The following is a 12,700-nucleotide window of genomic DNA, read 5'->3' as shown; positions in this document are numbered from 1 at the left end:
GTATATGTGTATATGTGTGTGTTCGGTTTTATGTGTATGAGAGAGATTAATAATTTTATTAATTAAGAAATAAAATTAGAAAAAAAGATGCATGCTTGTCCACATGTCAAAGTGTGATGATTTACACTAATCCAACACTCAATGTGGATTAGTAATGTGAAGAGACACTCTTCCTTCTTCTTTTCTTTACACATACACTCCCACTTGTCCTCTTTTCACCATCACCACCGAAGCACCACCTCCTCCATCGGCCAACAGCTCAAAATTCTTCAAGAAAAAAATTAGAGAAATCAAAATGCAAATCCCCTATATAAGTTTCACCCTTGAATATGCCAAGAACACCATCAAAAACACTTGCCCTCTTACGGGAGATTTAAACTCCTCCCAACTTGATATCAAAGCTCTTACCTTCTCCATTCAACTAGCTTGGTTCAATCTTGGAGCCACTTCTTGAAGGAGGTAACATTGTATCTTCGGTTTTTTTTTTCATTTTCCTTCATCCTCTTTTTCTTCCTCTAAGAAACCCTTTTGAAGGTTTATTTCTTCGGCCAACACTCTTTGATAGGTAAGAAATCTCGAATTTCTTGCTGCAATCGAAGGGTATCATAGTATGGAAAAGGTTTTCAAAACTACTTAAAAGATTCCTCACTTTTCAAAAAATTAGGGTTTTTTGTGTAAAATCCGAAATTTAGTGCTAATCTTGATATTTGTGTTCTTGCATGTCTAATCCATGTTAAAATCTGTGAATCTAAGTATTTTGTGTTTAAAGATTTAATATTTCGAATTTTTGAGAATTTTGGAGAAATAAAATGAGTTTTCAAGATTTTTGGGGTTGCATGTGTAGATCTATGAATCTCTAGGACTAATCTGCAATTTCTTGAAATTTCAGTATGAAAAAAATGTTTCCACCTTTATAATCTCAGTAGGAGTAAGTGCAATTTTTTTTTTATTTTCTATTTGGCCATAGTTTGGGATTAAACTTTGTTGGAAAGATCATTTTTGGCTTCAATACTACTTGTCGAGTATTTTAATTTTTATAAATCCGATTTTTGAGGAAACTGCAACTTTTTGCATCTATTCATTCAGTCAGTCAGGCAGCCTATAATTAAATTTGAGAATTTTTAGATGCCATTTGCTATTATTTCGAAATTGGTTGTGCATGTGTCATAAAGGGAACTTTTGTGGTTTAATCATTATGCCTTGAGTATTAATTGTGAGAATGTGAATTTATGGTTAAAAATCTGCAGCTGAACTATGTTAAGGGGCTGTAAGAATTTTTTATTCATTTAATGAATAAAAGTGGGAGAAATTCCATTAATGAAAAGATAAAAATGTTGGTGCTTTAAGGGCATGGTTTGATAATTTAATGCTAATTAAAGTGTGTTTTGGGGCTGCATGTTATGTGTATATGTGTGTGCCGTGTGTGTGTGATGTTGTGTGTGTAATTTATGATATATAAATATATAATATGATGCTATAATAATTTGGTGAATTATGTGCTATACTTAAGTGGTTACATATATATATGTGTGTGATGTGTGTGTGATTGCCGTGTGTATATGTATATTATTTGGATAATTGGATTTTGTTTGTATGCTCGTTGATTGATATTTGTGATGTCGTAAAGTGGTCATTTTTTTTAGAGTCTCATTCGTCTCATGGTCTTGCATAAAAAAAAGATTTCATTTTTACGAAAGGAAAGGTTAATGGAATGCTTGGGTTGGATAAGTCGGGATACGGGGGGCCGGTATCCCAACCATAGTTACTATAGATAAAGGGGTGGTTTGATTCCACCAAAAGAACGGGCTCAGAATAATATGCTTATCATCCAAGTAAAGAAGTTAATTTTTCACGGATCCGAACAACATAAAATGGTTTTATTCATGCATTTGCACGAAAAGGGTAATTCGGTAATTTTCAGTATTTGAGTCGATTTACGTGCTTAAATGAAATTACGTGTTTGTGTGTGTGTTCGTTTGCCGACGAATGGTAAGATGTGATGCTTATGTGTATATACTAATATAAGTACGTAAAACCATATTTTAAAACCTCGTTATCCATTCGGATTTCTTACTGGGCTTAATAGCTCATATAGATACTTCTTTGATTGCAGGTAGTAGTAGAAATCCCTCAACGGAATGGACCGAGTAGTGGATCGGAGTCTTGGCCGGAGCTTTTGGATGGTCGTACGAGGGGTCTATAAACTATGCTTATTTTATTTTGGTGATGTAAACTATAAACAATTCACGTATTTCCGTTTTCCTTAAAATCTAATATTTCCTCGTTAGGGAAATTAAACTCTTACCCTAGTACGGGCCTTATTTTGGTATTAATATAGTTGGTCCGCTTATTTTGATAATTGCATTTCTCAACCGAAAATCCTTATTCACCAAATACCTTTAAACTCTGATTTCTTTTCGAACCAAAAAGAATGAAACCTATAGTTAGATAAACGTAGCACTCGAATAATAATCTCCCTTTCCAAAGTTATTTCGAAACGAAAAATTTAAACGACCAAAATAACCCTAAGAAGTTTTCGAAGTTCTTAAGGTTCCCAAAAAGTTTTCATATGCACCAAAAGGAGATTTTCAGAAATTACATTTTGGTCCTACTCGAAAGTTTTAAAAATTACAAAGAGATCCCTTTTTGCTTCCGCTATCTAAAGTTTTCCGATAAACCGGTTCGATTTATCGCCCGACCCGAGGGGGGTGCTACAAATCGTGCCAGAAAGGCTTGTGATAATTCTTCCCAACAGGTGAGTGATCGTGGATTAAGACTCAGAATCCAACTCTTCGCTTTGTCTCTGACATAAAATGAGAGTAGCTTCAACCGAATGGCATCATCAGAAACACCGTTAACTTTGATTGTGTCACAAATCTCCAAGAAATTGGCAAGATGGAGATTCGGATCTGCAGTGGCTGCTCCAGAGAATTGGTTCGCCATAACCATATTGATGACCCCGTCTTTAGCTCAAAGTTATTTGCGGCTATCGTCGGTTTCCTGATTCCCGAATAGTTCTCATTCACAGCTGGAGTTCGGTATTCTCGCATTGTTCGCTCGGGTGGTAGGTTCGGTCTTGGTTGCTTGTGATCTCGTCCTGTCTCTCGATCGTACTCAAAGGCCAGGTGCTCTGGATTTCCTTGATCATCGGCCATTGGTTCACTTTGTTGGCTGCCCGTGGCTCTTCGTCTTCGGAATGTCCTTTCAATCTCGGGATCGTAATGTATAATTTCCAAATTCAACGCTTGTGCATAAACAAAGTGATCGGTTAAAATCAATTTAAAAATCGAAAATAAAGCAGGAAAATGGCTAAAGTAATAATCAGATAATTGGTAACACTATCAACAAAGATAAAATCAAATTGCTCCCCGACAACGGAGCCAAAAAATTGATACGCGTTTTCCTCACGTATAAATTACCGCAAGTATACAATATCGCATTTTGCAGAACAGTGGTTCTGGATATCGATCCACAGGGACCTTGTAGATTCACATGCTGAATAGTGTAATTATATTATCGTTATATTATCTAGCCGATCGTAAATGTTTGGAATGGTGATAAACCCTAATTTATAAGCACGCAAGATCGTAAAGATGCAAATATAGAATGTAAGTAAATAAAGTAGCGACAACTCAAAGCGAGGGGACTTCGATTTAAAAGGGATTTCTAGGGCCAAATCCACCTATGTATAATCAACAACGATCTACAAATCCTTTATCTAACGCCACATTCCTATTCTTTAACCCAGACGCTAAAGTACTCTAACCCCCGTCTTCAGTGTAGTTAGAGTCTACCCACAGGTCCGACATGTCCATTCAGAACCTACTATTAAGAGAGTATTTAGGTCAAGTCCTTAAGGGCTACCCGAGGTGCATCACGTCTCCGTTTCCACACCCCGAGCTCTGTTTTCCTAAATTCAAACAAGAAATCATCTCTCGAGTTCATTCCTATTTAATATCAATCAGAGAGCTGATCAAACAATCAGAAGCATTTAATACAGGAAAACATAAACGAAATCAAAACACGACAAATAGATAACAAAAATGAAGATCGAAATCAATATATACAAGGCTTCATTACCCTAAAAGAAAATGTTCTTAGTTCATAGCAAACATAGAGTCAAAAGAATGTACAAAAGAAATGAAGAACAAAACGTACATAAATTGCGTAAGAAAAACCCAAGTCGAAACCCCCGTTGATGATTCCCGCGAAGAACTGTCAAAAACCGTAAAAAGTCGAAGAACATCGAAGAGTGAGGGCTTGCTTCTATTTATAGTAAATTGCAAAGCTTCCTCAAGAAGCTTTGCTTTTGAAAATATCTGCCCTCGAAAATCGTGCCAGATCGCGATCCAATAAAGTCAGATCGCGATCTGGCTTCTCGTAAAAAAGTGAACCGCCATCCCAGATCGCGATTCAGGAAGTGCGGATCGCGATCTGCCCCCAATTTTTCGATGTAATTGGAATTTGCCACCAGATCGCGATCCGACGTTCCTGGATCGCGATCTGGGTCTCAACTGCTGCTCATTGGAATTTGCATCCAGATCGCGATCCGACTTTCCTGGATCGCGATCTGGGTTTGAAATTGTTTGCTACTGGAATTTGCATCCAGATCGCGATCCGACGTTCCTGGATCGCGATCTGGGTCTTAACGGCCACTTTCTCGGTTTGAAAAATCGGTTTCGCTTCCAAATAGCTTCGAGTTGGCAAAAATCGTTAACAAAACCTAAAAAAAAAATAAAACAAGAAACGCAATAATATATACAAAAAACCGAAAATCGGACGAATGAAGACCAAAACTCGAAGATTTGATAAGCAAAAATAGTGCAAAATGAACACTTATCACAGCGCGAAGGGACTTTGGTCCACGAGCACTGTCTCAAAATGATCACTCTCCTTGAAAAGCTAGTGAATCTCGATGTCACCCTCCATGCCGAGCTCTCGTTGGATTTGATTCTGTTGTCTCTTCCTAGTTCCTATGAATCGTTCATAGTGAACTTCAACATGAACAAACTAGATCCTCCCTTGGATGAGTTAATGAACATGTTGGTTAGTTTCAGTCCACCATTACGAAAGAGAAGTGTGTTCTCATTGTTGCTACTTCTGGAAAGAAGAGTTCTTCCCAAAAGAAGAGAAATGAAAGAGTTCCCTTCCCAAACAGCAAGTTCGAAGTGGGTGAAGGTAGTGGGGTCCCCAAGGCAAAGGTCAGAAAACAAGTTGATGATGCTTGCCATCATTGTGGAAAGAAAGGACATTAGCGCCGCAACTGCAAGGCTTACCTAAAGCAGAAACGTTCATTGACGTAAATTTGTCTGTCAATTGGGGTATTGGATACGAGTTGTGGCTCACACTTATGCAATGATTTGCAGCTAATGACAAGAAGTAGAAAGCTTAGAGCGGGTGAGACCTACCTAGGGATCGGGAATGGAGCAAGAGTTGCTGCTGAAGCCATTGGCACAATTTACTTAAATGTTTTGGATTCTAGTTTTCCTATTGTTTTGAACGATTGTTTATTTGTTCCGTCTCTCATTAGAAACCTTATTTCTATTCTTGTATTAGATATTGAAGGTTTTACTTTTGTTTTTGGAAATTCGATTTGCATTATACAAAAGAATGAAAATTTTATTTGCAAGGGACGACTATTAAACAACTTATATGAACTAAATCCAAGTGAAATACCTATTAATGTTATATCAGCAAAATGTAAAGAGATAGATCCAAACCCCGCACAACTTTGGCACGCTAGATTAGGTCATGTCTCTTTAAGAAGGATGAACGATTTTGTTAGTGAAGGATTGTTCACTTTGGACGACGTGAAATCACTACAAACTTGTGAATCTTGCCTTAAAGGGAAAATGACCAAGTCACCCTACAAAGGGAAAATGGAGCGGGCCGAAGGTCTTTTGGATTTGATCCATACAGACGTATGTGGTCCACTAGGTGTTAGTACGAAGGGTGGATACAACTACTTCGCTACCTTTACCGACGATTACTCTAGGTATGGGTACGTGTACTTGATGAAGTACAAGTCCGAAACATTTGAAAGGTTCAAAGATTTTAGACACGAAGTAGAGAAGCAACTCGGACGAAGTATTAATGAGCTACGATCCGATCGTGGTGAGAATACTTGAGCAACGAGTTCATTGACTATCTAAAAGAGAATGGAATACAATCTCAATGGACTCCACCTGGAACTCCTCAACTTAATGGAGTTTCCGAACGTCGGAATAGAACCTTATTAGATATGGTTAGATCTCTGATGTGGTTCACCAACTTACCGGCATACTTGTGGGGTCACGCACTTCGCACTGCCGCATATTTGCTGAATAGAGTTAATACAAAAGCAGTTAAATCCACACCATATGAACTTTGGCATTCCCGGAAACCCAACATAAAACATATTAGGATATGGGGTTGTCCCACTTATGTGAAGCGATTAATGGGAGACAAGTTCGATAGTAAATCAGACTTGTGCTACTTTGTGGGGTATCCCAAGGACTCCATGGGATACGTGTTCTATTATGTCAAGGAAGCAAAGACGTTTTTTTCTATAAATGCCACCTTTTTGGAAAAGGGAGTTTATATCCGATAGAAAAGGCAGCATGATAGAGCTTGAAGTAGTTCAAGAACCGCAAAATGAAGTTCAAGCGCAAGAACAAGTAATCGAACCAATACAACAATCCTCTAATATACCTCCTGAACCTACGGTGCGTAGATCCGAAAGAGTTCGGAAAATGCCGGATAGGTTATTCTTCCTCGAAAATGATGAAGATCATGTAGATCTTGGACGAGATCCAAGAACATACAATGAGGCCGTATCGGATGCGGACATGGGACATTGGCTAACTTCCATGAAATCCGAAATGGAATCCATGTACTCCAACAAGGTGTGGACCTTGGTAGACCCACCTAAGGGAATAGTTCCCATAGGCTGCAAGTGGATTTATAAAAAGAAGATTGGAGCGGATGGAAAGGTATCGACCTATAAAGCTAGATTGGTAGCGAAGGGATATACTCAAAGGCAAGGTGTTGACTATGAGGAAACCTTTTCACGAGTCGCGATGCTGAAGTCCATTAGGATTTTGCTGGCCATAGCTGCGTGGTACGACTACGAGATATGGCAAATGGATGTGAAGACCGCTTTCCTTAATGGAGACATTGAGGAAGAAATTTAGATGTTGCAGCCGGAAGACTTCATATCTTCGGGAAGTGAATAAAAGGTTTGCAAACTCCAGCGATCCATTTATGGATTGAAACAAGCATCCCGTAGTTGGATTATTAGGTTCGACTCAACTATCAAAGAGTTTGATTTTGAGTAGAACCCGGAGGAACCTTGTGTATACAATAGGTTAGTGGGAGGGCAGTAATATTTTTGGTGCTTTATGTTGATGACATTCTACTCATTGGGAATGGCGTAGGAATGCTGCAACAAACGAAAGCATGGTTGTCCACATGTTTCTCAATGAAGGATTTGGGAGAAGCGTCTTACGTATTAGGAATACGGATCTATAGAGATAGAGCAAGAAAGATGCTTGGCTTATCCCAAATCTGCACATAAACACCGTTATGAAACGGTTTAGCATGGAAGAATCCAAGAAGGGATTCTTGCCAATGTCCCATTGGGTTCGTCTCTCGAAATCTATGTGTCCTCAAACACCTAGTGAAATCGAGAAGATGAAAAGGACGCCTTATGCTTCTGCCATAGGAAGCATAATGTATGCCATGCTATGTACAAGACCCGATATTGCGTATGTTGTGAGTGTCACAAGCCGATATCAGTCTAACCCCGGTCCAGCTCACTGGAAGGTCGTAAAGGATATCCTCAAGTACTTACGAACGACTAAGGATATATTTTTGGTCTATGGGGGTGCCGAGTTGAAATTAGAGGGCTTCACCGACTCTAGTTTTCAATCGGATGTGGATGACTCAAAGTCGAACTCGGGATTTATATTCACGCTTAATGGTTGTGCCGTGTGTTAGAAGAGTTCCAAGCAAAGCACGGCGGCTGATTCCACTACCGAAGCTGAATATATTGCAGCGTCCGAAGCTGCAAAAGAAGGGACTTGGATAAGGAAGTTCATCCAAGAGTTGGGTGTCATTCCTAATGCTAATGATCCAGTACCATTGTACTGTGATAACACCGGAGCAGTGGCGCTAGCTTAGGAGCCGAGATCTCAAAAAGTCCAAGCATATTCTGAGGATAAATCATGTGATCCGAGAGATCATTGATAGAGGTGAAGTTAAAGTTGAACGTGTCACCTCGGAAGAGAACGTTGCAGACGCCTTCACGAAGCCTTTACCAAGGTAGGTCCACGAGAAACATCGAGAGTCGATGGGATGGCGATTTATGGGTAGTTGGCTTTAGGTCAAGTGGGAGATTGTTAGAGTAGGTGACCAACAAGCCAACTTGTGGTTGTGGTATTTCCATTTATTATTGTAATAAATAAACATTTTTCGTATTTATAATCAAAACACCTAGGCATTCTATATCTTTGTCCCTTTACCACAAGCATAGATATAGTATTTACGGTTATTACAAGTACTAGTAATTGATCGTTAGGATTGTGAGATATTTACTTTAGTATTATAACTGTTAAACGTGTTTCTAGTCGAAGGGTTACGCCACCAATGAGGATATTGACCTTTCCCATTAAGAGACTAGCACTTAGTGTCTGTGTACTGTATCTCATCAGTAAACGGTATTGTGATATCGGCATGCATAAGTGGGTGCTCGTAAGTTGACGAGTTCACTGAACTCCCTCACCCTAGAAATCTCTAAGTGGTTCCCAATAATCGAGTAGAGATATCTATGGTATAGTTGTACACCATTAGTCCATATGACCTAGACATCACCGTTACTTCACTAGAGGACCAGCTGTATCGTGACCTGTCCCTGAGTTCCACCGAGGACCGCCCCAAGGGCCAGTGTTCGTGCAGTCCGAAATCTAGTGGGAGGTCTGTGCATTGTAGTCGGGGATTCGATCTCTAGAATAGTCTTGGATGTCCTGTGTTTTCTCATAGTTTGTAATCTCTAAGTCTCTGGCCAGAGCTGACGAATTGATCATTAGAGAATTGGATTCTCTAAGTCATGCACGTACCGATTACAACACTTAGAACGACCGCACAGTCATTGAACTACTAAGGAGGTCTCGATGAACCAATGCCTCTAGTTCAATTGGGACATATGAATCAAAGGGATCGTACTGCACGCTAACTATATCAAAAGGTTCTTGCAGGCACTTCATTTGTATCTAGGGAATCATGACGCGTAGTTGCTAGACGCCAATCTGGATTCGTTGGGTGATTAAGATGAAACGAGCTTCATCTTAATCGTAACTCTAAGGGACGAGTTTTGACCACAAATGGTTGTGGGCCCATGGCTAGCTTACACCTGAACCATCGAGGGTCACACTGCTCGTGCACATGAGATCTTTGAATAAATGGTCAGAGATAAAAATGTTTTATCTTTGCATGATTGGAAGTCAATATGATTGGGTCCAACATTCGTAACTCGGAATTACGAATGAGAATAAGAAAAGGAAAAGACTAGGCGAACATCTTAATGGACTTTCTAAATCGGGAAGTTTCCAAATTTAGAAAGTCCACTGAATTAGGGTTTCCACTTTTAGAAAGTTGCAAATTGAGAATTGGCACTCGTATCGACGAGGACATTATAATGATTCCGAAAATGTAATCGTTACAATTTTCCGATCATTGAATTAAGAGAGACGAGCGAGTAAAAAAACTAACGAACGTAAGCTGTTGGGCCCGGTCCAACTTAAACCCGTTAGGGATTTTATGCAAGACACTATAAATACTTGATGTTGGCTCCAGATTTCTGTTGGTGAAGATTGAAGAAATCCGCCATACGTGGCAATTAAAGATTGGCAAAGATTTGTTTTCCATGTTTATTTTGGAATTAATTAGAGTCCTATTCTTGTAATATTGTTATTATGACTTAAATTTATTTCCATGTATTATATTCTAGTTAGGTATTTTTTGTACTTATCTAGAATAGAAGTAGAAATCGACTAGGATTCTATTACCTATTTAAATCGATTTCTTAGGGCCCAAGTTAGGTTTAGGGTGGTGATTTCGTACCTATATAAGGCCCTCAACCTCATATGAGTCTCATGGAGCTTTAATAAGAAAAATCCCAGCATAAAGGCTTTGAGGGGTGCAACCCGTGCTGCAGCCCTGTCGGCACATCAAGTGTGGCAACGACAGGTTTCTTCTACCAGGCCATAAAGAAGATCGGCGTTTCGGGAGAAGTGCTTAAAAGTTCTCGGGAGAGGTCGATCCGCCGTTTGAAGGGAGTTCAACATTGGAAGGAGTCCAAGAGTGCGGATGGAGGAATTGCTTTGATTATCAACAAGTTCGAGTCGTGTGCAAGAACGGCGTATAACATAAAGAGGGAGTCTTTAGTGTTTTATTAAGTCCTATTAACGTACACTGTAAATCTGAACTAGTTTGCAAGTCCTCGTGGATGTAGGGTACGTTTGTATTCGAACCACATTAAATTCTTGTGTTTTTTATTTTGCTTTTAGTAGGTTAATTACTGTGACAACACAAGAATTCTGTTACCACGTACACCTAATGTCGTAACAAGTTGTTTGTCTCAACAGAACGAGTGGATTTTCATAGGCATTTAAAATCAACACTTGATTTATAGGTCTTGCACAAAGACTTGAACACAAACCTAATCACGAAACCCTAGCCGCCCCCTCTCTCTCTCGGCCGATCCTCCCCGTGGCCGCCACCGCCGCCAATTCGCCGGAATTGGCCATCTCTTGGCCGATCCTATTGGTATTTCTTTTCTTTGTATATTCTTTCCGTTTATTCCAACTACTGCGTGTCTAGTGCCACGTTTTAGTAGATCGAAGCATACGAGGTGAATCCGAGAGGAAGAAGATCGAAGAATCGAGGAGCTGCCCTACGCCGTCGCCGCCGCCGTTCACGCCGTCGCCGTCACTGCCGTCGCCGCCGCCGCTCCTGAATTGCACGGATTGGTTTCCGTGGCAATCTTGCTTCGACTCGTGCGCCTACCTCACGCTTCAAGAGGTAAAGTTTCGAATCCGTAGTTATTCGATTCATTTTTATTTAAATTAAATATGCATGTACGTCTAGTAAGTATGTTGTATGATTTTATGTATATTATGTGATTACATGAAATTCATTATTTACTGCGAGCATGATTATTTGATTTAATGAGAGCATGCTAGTTGATTTAATTTTGATTAAATAATTCGCATGTATGTTTGTTTTTAAATTTCGCTGGAAGCGCATAGGTACGCAATTAATTGTTTAATATATGTCGGGCATGTGATTATGTGACTTAAACTCGTTTAATTCGCATAAAATTTTTGTTTTCCGCTGCGTACATGTGCCTTATTCCCAACAATATAATCATTAAGTGATTTGGTTGGTGACGAATGCGTTGAGGGTAATTACGAACAATTGTTGTAGAAGGTGAATCAGAGGATGGTGTGCCATCGAAAATAGATGGAGAATTAGTTTAACCAACAAATTGAGAAGGTGAGGAAGGAGATTCGGAAATAGAGGGAGAATTGATTGAATCATCAACTTGAGGGGGTAAGGAAGGAGATGGTGGCGAGTCATCCAAACTCGTAGTTTCACTATGAGGAATAGAATCACCCGAAGGGGGGTCGATGAGTGGTGTAGGGTAGTCAAAAGTCCCATTATCATTGATCGGAGTAATTGAAATTGGATCTTGTAAAGATGAATTTGCAAGATCATGATATGGAAAAATTGACTCATGGAATATGACATCGCGTAAAACGTAAATTTGACGAGTTTTGGGGTCATATATAAGATATCCCTTTTGGCCATAAGGATAACCAACAAAGATGCCAGGTTTTGCTCGTTCATCAAATTTATGTTGAATATTTATATTTTTTAGCAAAACATAAACACCCAAAAACTCGAAGAAAGGAATAAGATGGAAGATGTCCAATTAAGACTTGATGAGGAGATTTATATTGAAGGACTGAAGTGTGAAGTTTGTTAATGAGAAATGCAGCGGTTAGAATACATTCACCCCAAAAAGAAAGTGGCAAGTTTGCTTGAAATCGTAAAGCTCGAGCGACATCAAGTAGATGCCGATGTTTACGTTCTACAATGCCATTTTGTTGTGGGGTCGCAACGCAACTACGTTGATGAATGATTCCATTATCATGAAACCATTTTTGAATTTGTTTGGAGAGAAATTCAGAACTATTATCTGAACGTATGGTTTGAAGCTGAGGAAGAAAAATATCCCCATTTCCGGAATTGAAACGAGAGACTTTTGTGTTAAATTGACGACATATTATATTAAAAAAATGGGTTATCATGTTGAAATTTTCGGATTTGTGTTTCATTAGATAAATCCAAGTGCATCTTGAATAATCATCAACAATAGTTAAAAAGAATCGTGATCCATGTTGTGAGGGTATAGATAAGGGACCCCAAATATCAACATGAATCAATTCAAAACTATGAGAAGAACAAGATGTACGTTGAGGAAATGAAAGACGTGCCTGTTTAGCATGTGGACAAACATCACAAATAAAATCCTTATTTAGAATAATATTTTGAGAATTCTTAACAATAAAATCAAAACGAGGCCTAGATGGATGACCAAGGCGAGAATGCCATAGATCAAATTTATTACGTTGCTTAATAGAAAGAGCAGAATTAGAAA

The sequence above is a fragment of the Erythranthe guttata genome, chromosome 7 (assembly GCF_056151865.1).
Source record: "Erythranthe guttata isolate IM_541 chromosome 7, IM_541, whole genome shotgun sequence".
Taxonomy (NCBI): domain Eukaryota; kingdom Viridiplantae; phylum Streptophyta; class Magnoliopsida; order Lamiales; family Phrymaceae; genus Erythranthe; species Erythranthe guttata.
The sequence above is the reverse complement of the archived record's forward strand: the minus strand, read 5'-3'. Positions refer to the sequence as shown.